The following is a 12,848-nucleotide window of genomic DNA, read 5'->3' as shown; positions in this document are numbered from 1 at the left end:
AAGGCTTCACAAAGTTATTCAGTGTTAGATTTTCTATACCAAGAGCAACTGGATTGCCATTTTTCTCAATCTGACAGCAACCTGATATAAGCTGCATTTCATGGTCATGAGTGGTCCCTCTCAACTGCATTTCTGACTTTGATGATCATGTGGGAAGTTATTACAAGATTGCTAATATACAGAAAATATGGTGCACACTTCAGTCTTCCTCAGGCATTAAATTACCTGATCCAAGATAATCCAAAGGTATGCCCAGTCATTTGTTGCCAGAAAGCAGTTGCATAATATTTCCAGCCTTCGCATCATCTGTTCGGGAGAATCCAGGTGAAGGTTCACATCTGTATTCTCATTGTATTTCATTCATGCAATTATATTTCACATGAAAGTCCTTGCCCAAGCATTTGAGTCCAGTAAAATCATAGAAGTTACTACTAGTTGCTGATACTGGTAGCTATATAAGCCCTGTTCTTATGAGAGGCAGAGTAGGTTTCCCAGTCTTCAAAAGAAGGATGTAAGGAAAGGACCATGTCATTACACTCCAAACGCAAACAATTTGGGGAAATATGTGCAAAGGTTTAAGGTAGATTTAAAGGTAGCACATATACCATAAGAACTGGTTTGTATGCTTCCAAACCTCTTGGTTTCTACAAAAGAAAAAGAAACTCCAATGACAGTGCAGGATGGGGTTCATACTAGCTACACATGCTTTATTCCCTGGACAAAAGAAGAAAAAACATTATCATAGTTAAAGGCACATATGTCTGTGGATCTGGAACTGGCAGCAAATACCAAATACAAGCATATATGGCAGCACAGGAACATATAATATTTAATAATGGATGGTGATACAGCATCAAGCAGCTACCCGTTCCGGCTCCCGATGTGTTTCTTGGGGGTCACTTGCTTCTTCCCCATAGCTTCTCACAACAAATCAAAGAGCCAGTTCTGGCCTCCCTACACTTCACTACATGGTGGTGCTGGTGGGAGGAGGCTTCAGAAGTGCCTGGGGTTATTCTTTATCTATCATATGGCAGGTCTGTTATGTAGCCAGATGATCCTAACATTGTCTGGCAGCCAGGCAAGACATGTCTGAAGGTGGTTTGCCATTTTTTCCTTCTTGGTTATGACCACAGTATTCAAATACTAGCCAGGACCAACCTTGCTTATCTTCTAAGACTGGATGGAATGGGCTTCCCTGAGCTCTCCAGGTCAGATCTAGCACCCAGGAAGTATTGCCTTTGATAAAATCACACCAGTCCGCTTTCAGTAATGCTATTTCCCTAATGCTGTTTCCCTACTACAAGTTCAAATTTGCTTGCCTCAACCCAGCAAGGTCAGAACTGAAAGAAGTTCAGCAAAGTGGTCTCTTCCCCTCCGCCACAAAGTCACCAATGCCAGAACTGAATGCCAGGGAGAGAATTCCTTCCATCCTGCCTTTGAGGTCATTTGCTCAGTCTCACACACATCTAGAGAGCTGTGAGCATTGTCAAAGACTCTTCTCCCCCACTCATTCCAGGCACCTCCTTCCCCCTCCATCCAAGGCCCAAGTGATGCTGTTACAGCTGACAGCACTGCCTGAGTGCTTAGCAGTAGAAGAGGCCATTTAGAGTCCTGTGAGTTTGAACAACTGACTTTAGTAGAGCTCTGTGTGGCTAACTAGGCATCAGATTAAAGATGAAGGGAAACATTAGGTAAATCTATTTAGGAACCTGTCCCTTGATTTTGTGAAGAGACTATTCTTTTTCATTTTAAGGAAATGGGCATGCTTTATGTAAAATATTAAAAAGGGGAGATAAACGGGAAGCAAATTATTGCTGAATTTCTTGGTAAACAGGGATTTTTTTTAGTGTAATGCAATTAAAAATACAAAAGCTTTTTGAGCATCTTGATCACAGCTGTTCTAGATGTCCTTGTATGTTTTTGGAAGGATGCCATCCAACTCATTATTTATTATTGGAAAGATTCCACATATACGACTTTCACATCTGAAAGGCTATATGTTTATTAAAAATATATGGAACATTTTTATAGCTGCACAGAGATGTAGAAATGATTTTTGTGTGCGTGTGGAAAATATGTTCTCCATAACCACAAGAATGTGTTGCAAACTGAAGTCATGCAAGTCAACCCCTATCTGATATGCAAATAATATTGTTCTTATCCCTCTGTAGGAAGTCTGACTGCTTTCAAATGAACTTACTAAACTATGTATGTACTGTGGTGGTGATGTAAAGATCTGTTAGTACAAACCTTGCTTTCATTTGGAATGGCAAGAGAACAAGGGTGAGAGTGCCCTAAGGAAGTTTTTGCAGGCATGCAGTTAATAGGGACTCATAACTCAGTCAATGGCTGAATTATCATACCTGTGAAGGCCCAAATTGCATAGATAACCAGCAAAATTCTAGTACAAGCAGACATGCAGATTAACCCTATGCTGTAGAAGTAAGATCCCTTTAGGTTCGATGATGCTTCCTTCCAAATAAGTACACAAAATTGTAGTCTTAAGGAATAGGAGCACCAGAAACATCAGCTCACTGAGTACTCCAGGGGCTGTGGTTTTCTGGTGTGGCACAAGATTAAGAAAATATGGTAATAAAAATCCCAGAATCCTGCAAGCCTGGCATGATATTTAAGCTTTGTTTAGAAAAGTTTTCCAATTCGTAGTGTAAAACAAAGCTTAATATAGTGCCTGGAACTTTCTTTTCCTTTTATATTCACCCATTTTCCCTGTTTGATTTACAACAGAATGAAGAGGGGGCATTATATACATAATTTTCTTAGTATATATTGACAAATCATTCTTCTGTTTTGCACAATAGAAATGTTCTCTCTTTGATGTATGTATGTATATGTATGATTTGGTGGAGCTATTAAAAACCCATATAACTTGTATAGTTTGCAAGGAAATTTGCATAGAGATCAAACAACATTAAGTGTTAAGGTGCTTGATGGTGGTAATTAAGATTTTCACCTCTCCCAAGTGAAAATGTATTTAAATGCATGCACATTTTAAATTGCCAGTTTTTTTGAATTGTATCAACTTTTAACATGGCTATACATACATTAGAGATGTGCATAATTTTATTCAGGTTGTTTGAAATTCATTTTGTTCATTAATCTCTTCCTTTTATTATTTCATCTATTCTTTGTTTACATTGGTCTCAATGAAAAATATGTTTTTACCATTCCATAGGTAGATATGGAATAGTAGCCCTCCTAGGGAAATTATAAATCTGCCTCTGTCTTCAGAGCCATTTGGGAGAGTTTAAAGGAGGCAATGGTCAGGTCTCTACTGAAGAAAGCATCGCTCTGCCCATGGAATCCCGCCAACTACTGCCCAGTCTCACATTTAGCGTTTTTGGGACATAGTGGTTGAGCAGGCACCTGTGAACCAACTACAAGCATTTTTAGAGGAAGCATCGGTTCTGGATCCATTCCATTCTGACCATGGGGTGGAAACAGCTCTGGTTGTCTTTACAGATGACTTGATCAAAGCGGATCAGCACTGCTTTTGTTGCTAAATCTCACAGCCGTGTTTGATACAGTAGATCATGAGCTTCTGGCTCACTGCCTTGCCAACACAGGGATATGAAGGTCAGTCTTACAGTGGTGATCTTTTTCCAAGGTCAGGGACAAGAGGTAGCCATTGGGGAAGAGCAGTCCACTCCCATATGGGGCATCACAGGGCATGATTCTTTTCCCAATGTTATCCAATTTCTACATGTGTCCTCTTGCACAGCTGGTCTGGCGATATGGGCTCCACCGGTACATTAATGACACCTGTTAATGAGCAGCCAGCCAAAGAAGCCCCCAGATTCTCTGGCCAGACAGGGTGGCTCTGACAGAGGTGTCTGAAATTTAACTCCTTGAAAATGGAGGTCCTGTGGCTGGAGAAGAAGAGGCCAGAAGAGGAAGCGTGACTCCCCTACCTAGACGGAGTGCAATTAACAACTTTAAACATTGTCAGAAACTTGAGGGTGATCTTTGAATCTTCCCTTTTGATGGAGGCACAGGTCATGAATTTATTATTTATTTATTTATTTATTTAGATTTATATGACTACTGTTCTCAGCAAACTGTCTCACAGCTGTTTACAAGCATGTAAAATACAGATCCAATCTGCAACAGTAAAACAATCAACAGTATAAAACAATTTCCCCATAAAATAAAACTCTACAATATTATAATGGAGGTAATAATTAACAACTAACCTCATTTCCCACACAGGAAACCACTGGGTCAGTCTAGAATCAGGCAGATCCCAAGGAACGGAAATATATCAGAAGGGGTTGATCACATGATGGCTTGAGCACAGTCTAATACCAGCCGAAGCCCTAAAGGGAGGGGGGATTCCTGATCTTAGCCCCAGGATCACCACCCGGTCTCAACCCAATGCCTGGTGGAAGAGCTCTGCCTTGCAGGCCCCGCGGAACCTTTGTCAGGGCCTGCAGCTCTTCAGGATGCTCATTCCACCAGGCAGGGGCCAGGACAGAAAAAGCCCTGGCCCTAGTCGAGGCCAGGCATACTTCCTAGGGGCCCAGGACCATCAGCAGATTCCTACCCACAGAGCATAGTGCCCTGTGGGGAGCATAAAGGAGGTAAGTGGTCTCTCAAGTCTGTAGGGCTGAAGGTGCGTATAGCCTCAACGGTTAAAACCAAAACCTTGAATTTAATTCAGAAACAAACAAGTAGCCAATGCAGTTGCCTCAGCAAAGGCTGGACATGGGTCCTCCAAGATGAGCGGCTAGGAATTAGCCTACGCCGCCATTGAAGAGGCGACAGTTGGGCAAGGGAAGAGGCACGGGGCTCTCACATGGCTGGCAGGCGGCTAGCCACGTGACAGAGCAGGAGAAGAAAGGCACGTGGTCAGCCGTGCCTATAAAGGGTATAAAGGGTGCGGCCACGTGGCCTCTTCCCTCCCAGCAGCTGCGGAGCAAGGATGCTCCCACCCATGTTGGTTCTGTTAATGTTGTTTTACTGAGTTTTATGGTTCATATTCATTCCTGCCACAGCTTTTGGGGTTGGTGGGGCAGGCACGGTTAAGGAGCCTTATATGGAGCTCAGTCAAGGGGATTGGGCTCAGGGAATCCAGGGTCTCCTTTCAGGAGATGGCCGGGGGTAAGTATGACCAACCCGGAGGGGGAGCTCAGGCTTGCACGGCCAGGTGGCCTAGCATTGGCCAGGCTAGGGCAGAATCTGCACTTACTTTGTTTATTCCATTGTCAATCCTATTGAATCCAGATCGCTTTGAACTCGGGTCTTCCTCTCCCCCCCACCTCCCCATTGAAACAGGAAAGTCTTCTGCACGTGGTTAGCGAAGCTCAGAAGGGGAGGGGGGGAGCCAAGCCTCTTTCTTTCTTTTCTTGAAGGGGGAGAGGAGCCAAGCAGGGAGCCTCTTTCTTTTCTTGGGCGGGGGGGGGGGGAGGATCGAAGGAGGCAGAGAAGGGAGAAATAATCCAGGACTGACAGAAGTTGAGAGAAATTAGGGGCTTCTCCCTTAAGGCAAGCTTGTCACATGACCAGGTGTGGCCTATCAGAGGTTCTCTACCACGGAGCTTTCTTTCCCAATCCGGATTTGAAAAATATTGAGCCTTAAAAGCACTCTAAGATATTGCACAATAAAGGTAGGGTCACTCCGGATCAATCCTTCTTGCTGCAGAAGGAAAATTTAAATTGCCCAAAATTCAAACATAAATCGCATTCTGTGTAGATGAGAGGGACTGAATCAACATGGGTCTGGAATAAAAGCTCTGTGCAGTTTACACCTAGGTCTGTGCCTGCCCTGGCATGCCAGGTGGGAACACTTCCTGGGGAGCCCAGCAGCCAGGGAAATCATCATCTCAGGGGCAGAGGCGAGTGACCCGAGACTGCGGTGGGTTTGAGTTGCAGCGGCAGCCGTTAGCTTAGGCTCTCTTAAACCATGCCAGGCTTGGGGCCAACATCTGTCAAAGTTAATAAAGCTGTGGCCAATTTTCACCCACATGCAAGTGTCAGTGTTGTCCTTTCCTGCCCCAGAAACCTGCCTGCCAGTTGTAACTTCCAGATCAAGCACAAGGGTAGGCCCACGTAGAATGAGTTACAGGAGTCTAGCCTAGAAGTGACCATTGCATGGATCACAGTGGCCAGGTCCTCTGAGGACAGGTAGGTTGCTAGTAACTGTGCTTGGCTCAGATGGAAAAATGCTGTCTGGGCTACCTTCGTGATCAGGGCCTCCATAGAGAGTGAGGCATCCAAGATCACTGTGCTTGGGGCACAAATGACAATTGTACCCTGTCCAAGCAGAGGAGTTGCGCTTCCTGAATGGAGCTCACCAGATGTTTTACCATCTATGTCAGACAAAGCTGCTAGCACTCTTCCTTGCCCTGGGAGATCTAGCCACAGGATCCACACAATGGTTACCTCCAGACTGGATTACTGCAACTTGCTTTATGTGGGGCTATCCTTAGCTTTGACCAAGAAACTACAACTGGAACAAAATGCTGCAACTTGGGTCCTTATGTGGACCCATGGAGGGCTCATATTTGGCCTGTCCTTCAGCAGCTGCAATAGTTGCTGATTAAGTTTTGGATCAGATTCAAGATCTTGGTATTGTCCTTTAAATCCCTACATGGTGTGGGCCCCACATACCCAAAGAACTGTCTCTCCCAATATGTCCCCCAGAGAGCTTTACACTCTGCAGATATCAACTTCTTGGTGGTTCTTGGCCCCAAAGATGTCTGCCTGGGCTTGGCCAGAGCCTTTTCAGCCCTGACTCGAATCTGGTGGAATGAGTTACCAGTTGAAAATTGGGCCTCAATGGAGCTGTCAAAGTTTCACTGGGCCTGCAAATTGGCATTCTTCCACCAGGCCTATGGTTGAAGCCATCGAGGTTGGATATAATTCAGGCTTCTTCTTGGCTCCCTATACACTGGCCAGTTTGTCTGCTATGAGATAGAAAAGCAACTGGGGAAGGGTTGAGAAGTCACACTTCATTTTAAAACTATTTTAATGAAATTTTATATTACTGTTGTAAACTGCCCTGAGTTCGCTAGTGGGCAGGGGCAGTATAAAAATCAAATTATAAATTGTTGTTATGTGCGAAGTCGTGTCCGACCCATCGCGACCCCATGGACAATGATCCTCCAGGCCTTCCTGTCCTCTACCATTCCCCGGAGTCCATTTAAGTTTGCACCTAAAATTATAAATACAAATAAATAAAATGCCTCAAGTATTCCTTATTTTGAGCTGTAATCTTTTGTTTATTATAAAGAACCCATTTTATGTTTGGGCCCCAAAACAATATAACCGTCCTGGTTTTAGAACTAGCAATGGATTCCTGGATTCCAGTGGAACTTCAACAGACTCTCAGCTTTAAAACTGGATCCCTCCTTCTTTCATCACAGAACAGGAGAACTAATCGTTGCTCTCCCTCTTTATCCCCCCTTTATCTTTATTTCCAAAGCACACACCTTTAGTTCAAGAGTAACTCTTGCTCCAATTTGGACTAGCTCCTCTGAGCGTTTGATTGTTTTTGCTATGCTAATTAGAATATGGAATGTGTCTATCCTTTGATTTAATACAGCTAATATTTACCTAGGGTATACAAACACACACACTATTGTACCAAATCCCTCAGTAAACTCCAACCGATTCTGCACAGAGGCTTCCTGCTTGCAAACAGAAGTTTGCATGCTTCCTGACGGAAGCCTCTTCCCATGCTATCCTACCATATTGTTATGGCTTTTTGCCTCCCAACGAGGTAGTGGAGAAGCAGGAAGTGTTGACAATCTGAAGTTTTCCCCCAGCTCCTCGGGTTGTCAATCAACGAAAGCCACCAGTCCCTTCACAGTGGTTGTTTTTGGGGACTCACTCCCCCCTGCTGAGTCCTGAAATTATTATTATTATTAATTGGGGAAATTGGCTCAGTTAACAGCTGCACCTATTATTATTATTATTATTATTATTATTATTATTATTATTATTATTATTATTATTATTATTATTATTATTATTAATACCCTGCCTCCCCCCGAAGGCTCGAGGCGGCTTACATAACCCCGTCCCCTAAACCATAAAATAACAATAAGATCCGATAAATTTACAATAATGGCAACAACGATGGCTTAATCTGCTCATTTGGTCTCTGCATCCTCAACTCCAGGAGGGGGGTGACTCTCTCTACCGCCAGTTTGTGAGGGGGGGGCTGATCTTTTTTCCGTCCGGCCTCAGTTATAAACCTGGCGGAAGAGCTCCGTCTTACAGGCCCTACGGAATGCTGGTAATTCCCACAGGGCCCTCAGCTCTTCCGGGAGCTCATTCCACCAGGTTGGGGCCAGGACCGAAAAGGCCCTGGCCCTGGTTGAGGCCAGGCGGGCTTCCTTGGGGCCGGGAATGACCAATAGGTTAGCCCCCGCAGAGCGTAAAGCCCTGTGGGGGATTTAGGGCGAAAGGCGGTCCCTCATATATGCAGGGCCTAAACCACGGATGGCCTTGAAGGTCAAAACCAAAACCTTGAACCTGATCCGGAAGGCAACCGGTAACCAGTGCAGCTGCCTCAGAACTGGCTGGATGTGAGCCCTCCACGGTGTAGCTGTGAGGACTCTAGCAGATGCATTTTGGACGAGTTGCAGTTTCCGGATCAAGCCCAGAGGCAGGCCGGTGTAGAGCGAGTTACAGAAATCTAGTCTAGAGGTGACCGTCGCATGGATCACTGTGGCCAGATGTTCGGAGGACAGATAGGGCGCTAGTAGCCAAGCCTAGCGAAGATGGAAAAATGCCCGGCTAGCTACCTGTTTAACCTGTGCCCCGAGTGTTAGTGAGGCATCAATGGTCACCCCTAAATTCCTGGCCTGAGAAGCGATATTAAGTTGCATCCCGGCCAGAAAGGATAAGCGCGCTTCCTGATCTGCCCCCCTACGGCCCAACCACAGAACCTCCGTCTTGGAGGGGTTGAGTTTCAGGTGACATGTTAGTTAATTCACATGTTAAATACCTGCTAGCAAAGGGGAACAATGGGGTTATCTATGCCTATGAGTGGCTAAGAAACCTCCATTAAAATTTGACCCTACAAGGACTATGTATATGGTAAGATATTGCTTGTGATTGTATTATGCTGTTAATATTTTTTTAGCTTATAGTGTTAAAACTGTTTTGGCTGCTAGATATTTACAAGGACTTTTGGAAAAACATATTTTCACACTATGCTTATATTAAGTGTTAAGGCAGCAGAAATGCAGTCTGAAACCTCTGCCCATGAGGCTGGGAGTTCGATCCCAGCAGCTGGCTCAAGGTTGACTCAGCCTTCCATCCTTCCGAGGTCGGTAAAATGAGTACCCAGCTTGCTGGGGTGTAAATGGTAATGACTGGGGAAGGCACTGGCAAACCACCCCGTATTGAGTCTGCCATGAAAACGCTAGAGGGCGTCACCCCAAGGGTCAGACATGACTCAGTGCTTGCACAGGGGATACCTTTACCTTTATTCTATACTTATTTTATGCTTTTCTTATAGAAATAATTGAAAAGAATTGACATGTAGGTCTGTAATTTCATTCTTTTAATTTGTAACAATATATCCTCTAATCCACAAGCTTTCGCCCGCTGCAGACCGCTGCGGCATAGTGGGGGGAAAGGGCGGCCCGGGGGCCCGCGCACGCGCGGCAGCCCCAGCGCAAACGTGCATGCGCGTTTGCGCCGCCGCCATGCCGCCAGCTGCGGCTCCCCCTCCCGGCCCCTCCGGGCCACCAGCAAATCGGCCGCTAAGCGGCCAATTAGCTTGCGGCTCGGCAAGCTTCTCTTCCCTTCCCTTCCCTTCCCTCCCGAAATAAGAAGCTTGCCGGGCCGTGAGCTAATCAGCTGCTTTGGCGGCTGATTTGCTCATGGCCTGGCGAGTTTCTCACTTTGGGGGGGGGGAGGGAAGAAGGAGCCGTGGCCCGGCGCCAAGGCCTTCGCGGCCCGGCACCGGGCCGCAGCCTGCGGGTTGGGGACCACTGCTCTAATCATTAATAAAGGTATCATTTTACCGACCTCAGAAGGATGGAAGGCTGAGTCAACCTTGAGCCGGCTGTTGGGGCTGAACTCTCAGCCTCATGGGCAGAGCTTTAGACTGTCTGCTGCCTTACCACTCTGCGCCACAAGAGGCTCTTAATCATTAATATTTTATAATAATTATTTTATTATAATAATTATTTTGTAGGGAACACCACTGATGAAGAGTGAAGTAGAAAACGGGGTATTGAAAAATTCATGTTTATCCAGAAGCCTTGCAGCCTTGTCAAGAGGCAAATAGCCATAATGGGGCAGAGGGGTCTCCCCGTGAGGAGGGCTACAAATGCGAGATTTACCATCCTGCATTTGTAAGCAGGAAGCCACTCGCATTTTACCCCTCCATGCGGAAATGGTCTCTGTTACATCTGTTAGAAGCACCAAGAGGCTCCTAATAGTTGTGAAGGCAGTCAGAAAAACAAACTATGGGGTTATAATCCAGAGACATCTGGTATTTGATCTAATAACATCTGGCATTCCCAAATGTTGGCTGGTTTATGCAATTGCCTGTGGAAGAAAGGAATGCCAAATGTTCATGGCTGATTCCACCTGCTAGGTTTTGCAAATTTCTTGTACATTTAAAAATATTACCAGTCTAATGATGGGGAGGCTTAATTAAATATTAGAGGAACAGTTTCCATTTCTGTAGCCATTGGAGCTCTTAGCCTATCAAAACTTCTTGTTACTTTTCTATATTTCATAATTTTGCAGCAGTTCAGGTCTTTCTCCAGATGGTGAATAGCAACACGGCTGGCTATCTTGATCCATTACTGCAGCCTTTCCCAACTGTTTGACCATGAAGGTTCCCCTGAAAAAATGTCAGGCTTCCAGGTACATTGGAAGTGATGTCAGCCAACCATGCCTCCCTGTCATGCCCCTGGAAGTGACACACCTCCTGTCCAGACTCCATTATTGCCCCCAAGTCCTGGACCTGAGCAGGGGCCTGGCTGGACCCAGCTCCTGGCTATGGCCTGGCAATAGGCCTAGCCAAACCCCTCTGCCCCCAAAGCCCTGAAACTCACAAGGTGTCTAGCTGGAATTAGGATTGGAGACACAGCAAAATGGAATGCCTCCTTATTAAGACAAAATTATGCTCCTCGCTCTTGCAGGTGTTACATACTTGTAAGCACAACCCTTGAATTCCATCACAGTACCTTACAGGGGGGGAAATGGTGTTTCTTGTTCTTCTGAAATCTGCTGCTTGTATGAGAAAAGGGCCATCTGTGAATTTTGGCACAAACTGAGTCCAGGCCTTGATTTCTTTCTGCATGGAGGTTTTCTCTAACCCAGAGCAATAAATAACTGCCAGATTAAGTGCAGCCATGCAAATGTTACTGTATTCACATTGTAAAGGGCTCTCTTTGATGTGGGCATCCTCTCAAATACGGCAGCGATTTCTTGGGCCTTGGATTGGATGCATCCAGCATTGGATGCACAGCTTGTTGGGAAAGACAAATGATTTGCACTATTAAACACAGCCCCGTTGTGAGAGTGCCCAGGGATATCATTGTAATGGCTATTACATTACACACAGAGGTTTCAAATAGACTGGAAGCTGGGTGATAAAAAACTATTTTGAGTGAAATCAGGAATGCATAGCTTTACACCCACACACCCCGGACCCTTGTATGGCTTCTTACACAATTAGGCCCATTTATTCCTGTTGTATTGAGGCATTTGTTTAATTTGCATCACCATGCCCTGTGATACCATATGAGCAGCCAAAAAAACTGCCCTACAGTGTCAGACCATTGCCTCTGCTAGCATGAGACCATCTGCTTCAGCAGATAGCAGCTCTTCAAGGTCACAGCCTTCCTACCTGAGATCTTAATAGAAGATACCAGGGACTAAGGATAGGTACAAACCAATTGATGAACTAAATTTTTGGCTGATACATGCCTCAGACCATTTCTGCATGGAGGCGGCCAAGGAGCACTGCCTCCTGGTTATAGATCCGCACGACTTACCACGCAGTTTCTGTCTTTCTGACAGGAGTCTCCTCTCGCTGGGTTTTTGCTTTCTGACAAGTCAGATGGTTAAGCAGAAGTCAGGACAACCCACTCCCCTACCCTGTTTTGGCTTGTCAATAATTCTGACATGGCGACAGCCACCAATCACCTTTTTGTGCCGTTGCAAAATTATTTAGGATTGCATTTAATAAATCTCAAGAAGACACAACTTTTTGCCTATTGGTTTTGTTTGCTTTGGGTGTATTTCTACAAGAAACCAACAGTGTTTCTTCATATGGACTGCATTGTCAATAATTCTGACATGGCGTCAGCCACCAATCACCTTTTAGTGCCGTATTCTCATGCCCTAGCAAACAAAATTACAAAAATAGATCTGTGTAGCAATGCAGAGCTGCAACAAAATATAATGATTTAAAGTTAGCCAGGTGTTATTTTTGTGTCTCCCCCTCCCCCATTTGCAGGGGGGCTCAATTTGCGAGCAGCACAGCGAGGTGAAAGAGATTGCTTTTCCTTGGCTCTGCAGTGTGGCTTTGAATAGAGTAGTGTGGAGGGGTAAAGGAAAAAGTGGCAGGGAAGATGGTAGGAATGGTGTGGGCTTTGCTGGTGCGAGTAGCGCAGTGAGGGTAAAAGTGGCGGGGTGCCTCACCACTTTTCCTCATCTCCGCAGCCTGGCTGTGAACAGAGCACCACAGCAGTGCAAAGGGAAAAGCGGTGAGTCAACCTCCCACATAGGGAGTCCCTATGTACAGTCCCTAAAACAAAAAGGAAGAATGAAAGAATGCATCTCTCCCCCTTGGCTCTGGTCACCGCTCCACCTAAGCATAATTCAAGCCCTTCATACATGAAGTGGACAGGGTA

The sequence above is a fragment of the Paroedura picta genome, chromosome 1 (genome assembly GCF_049243985.1).
Source record: "Paroedura picta isolate Pp20150507F chromosome 1, Ppicta_v3.0, whole genome shotgun sequence".
NCBI lineage: Eukaryota > Metazoa > Chordata > Lepidosauria > Squamata > Gekkonidae > Paroedura > Paroedura picta.
The sequence above is the reverse complement of the archived record's forward strand: the minus strand, read 5'-3'. Positions refer to the sequence as shown.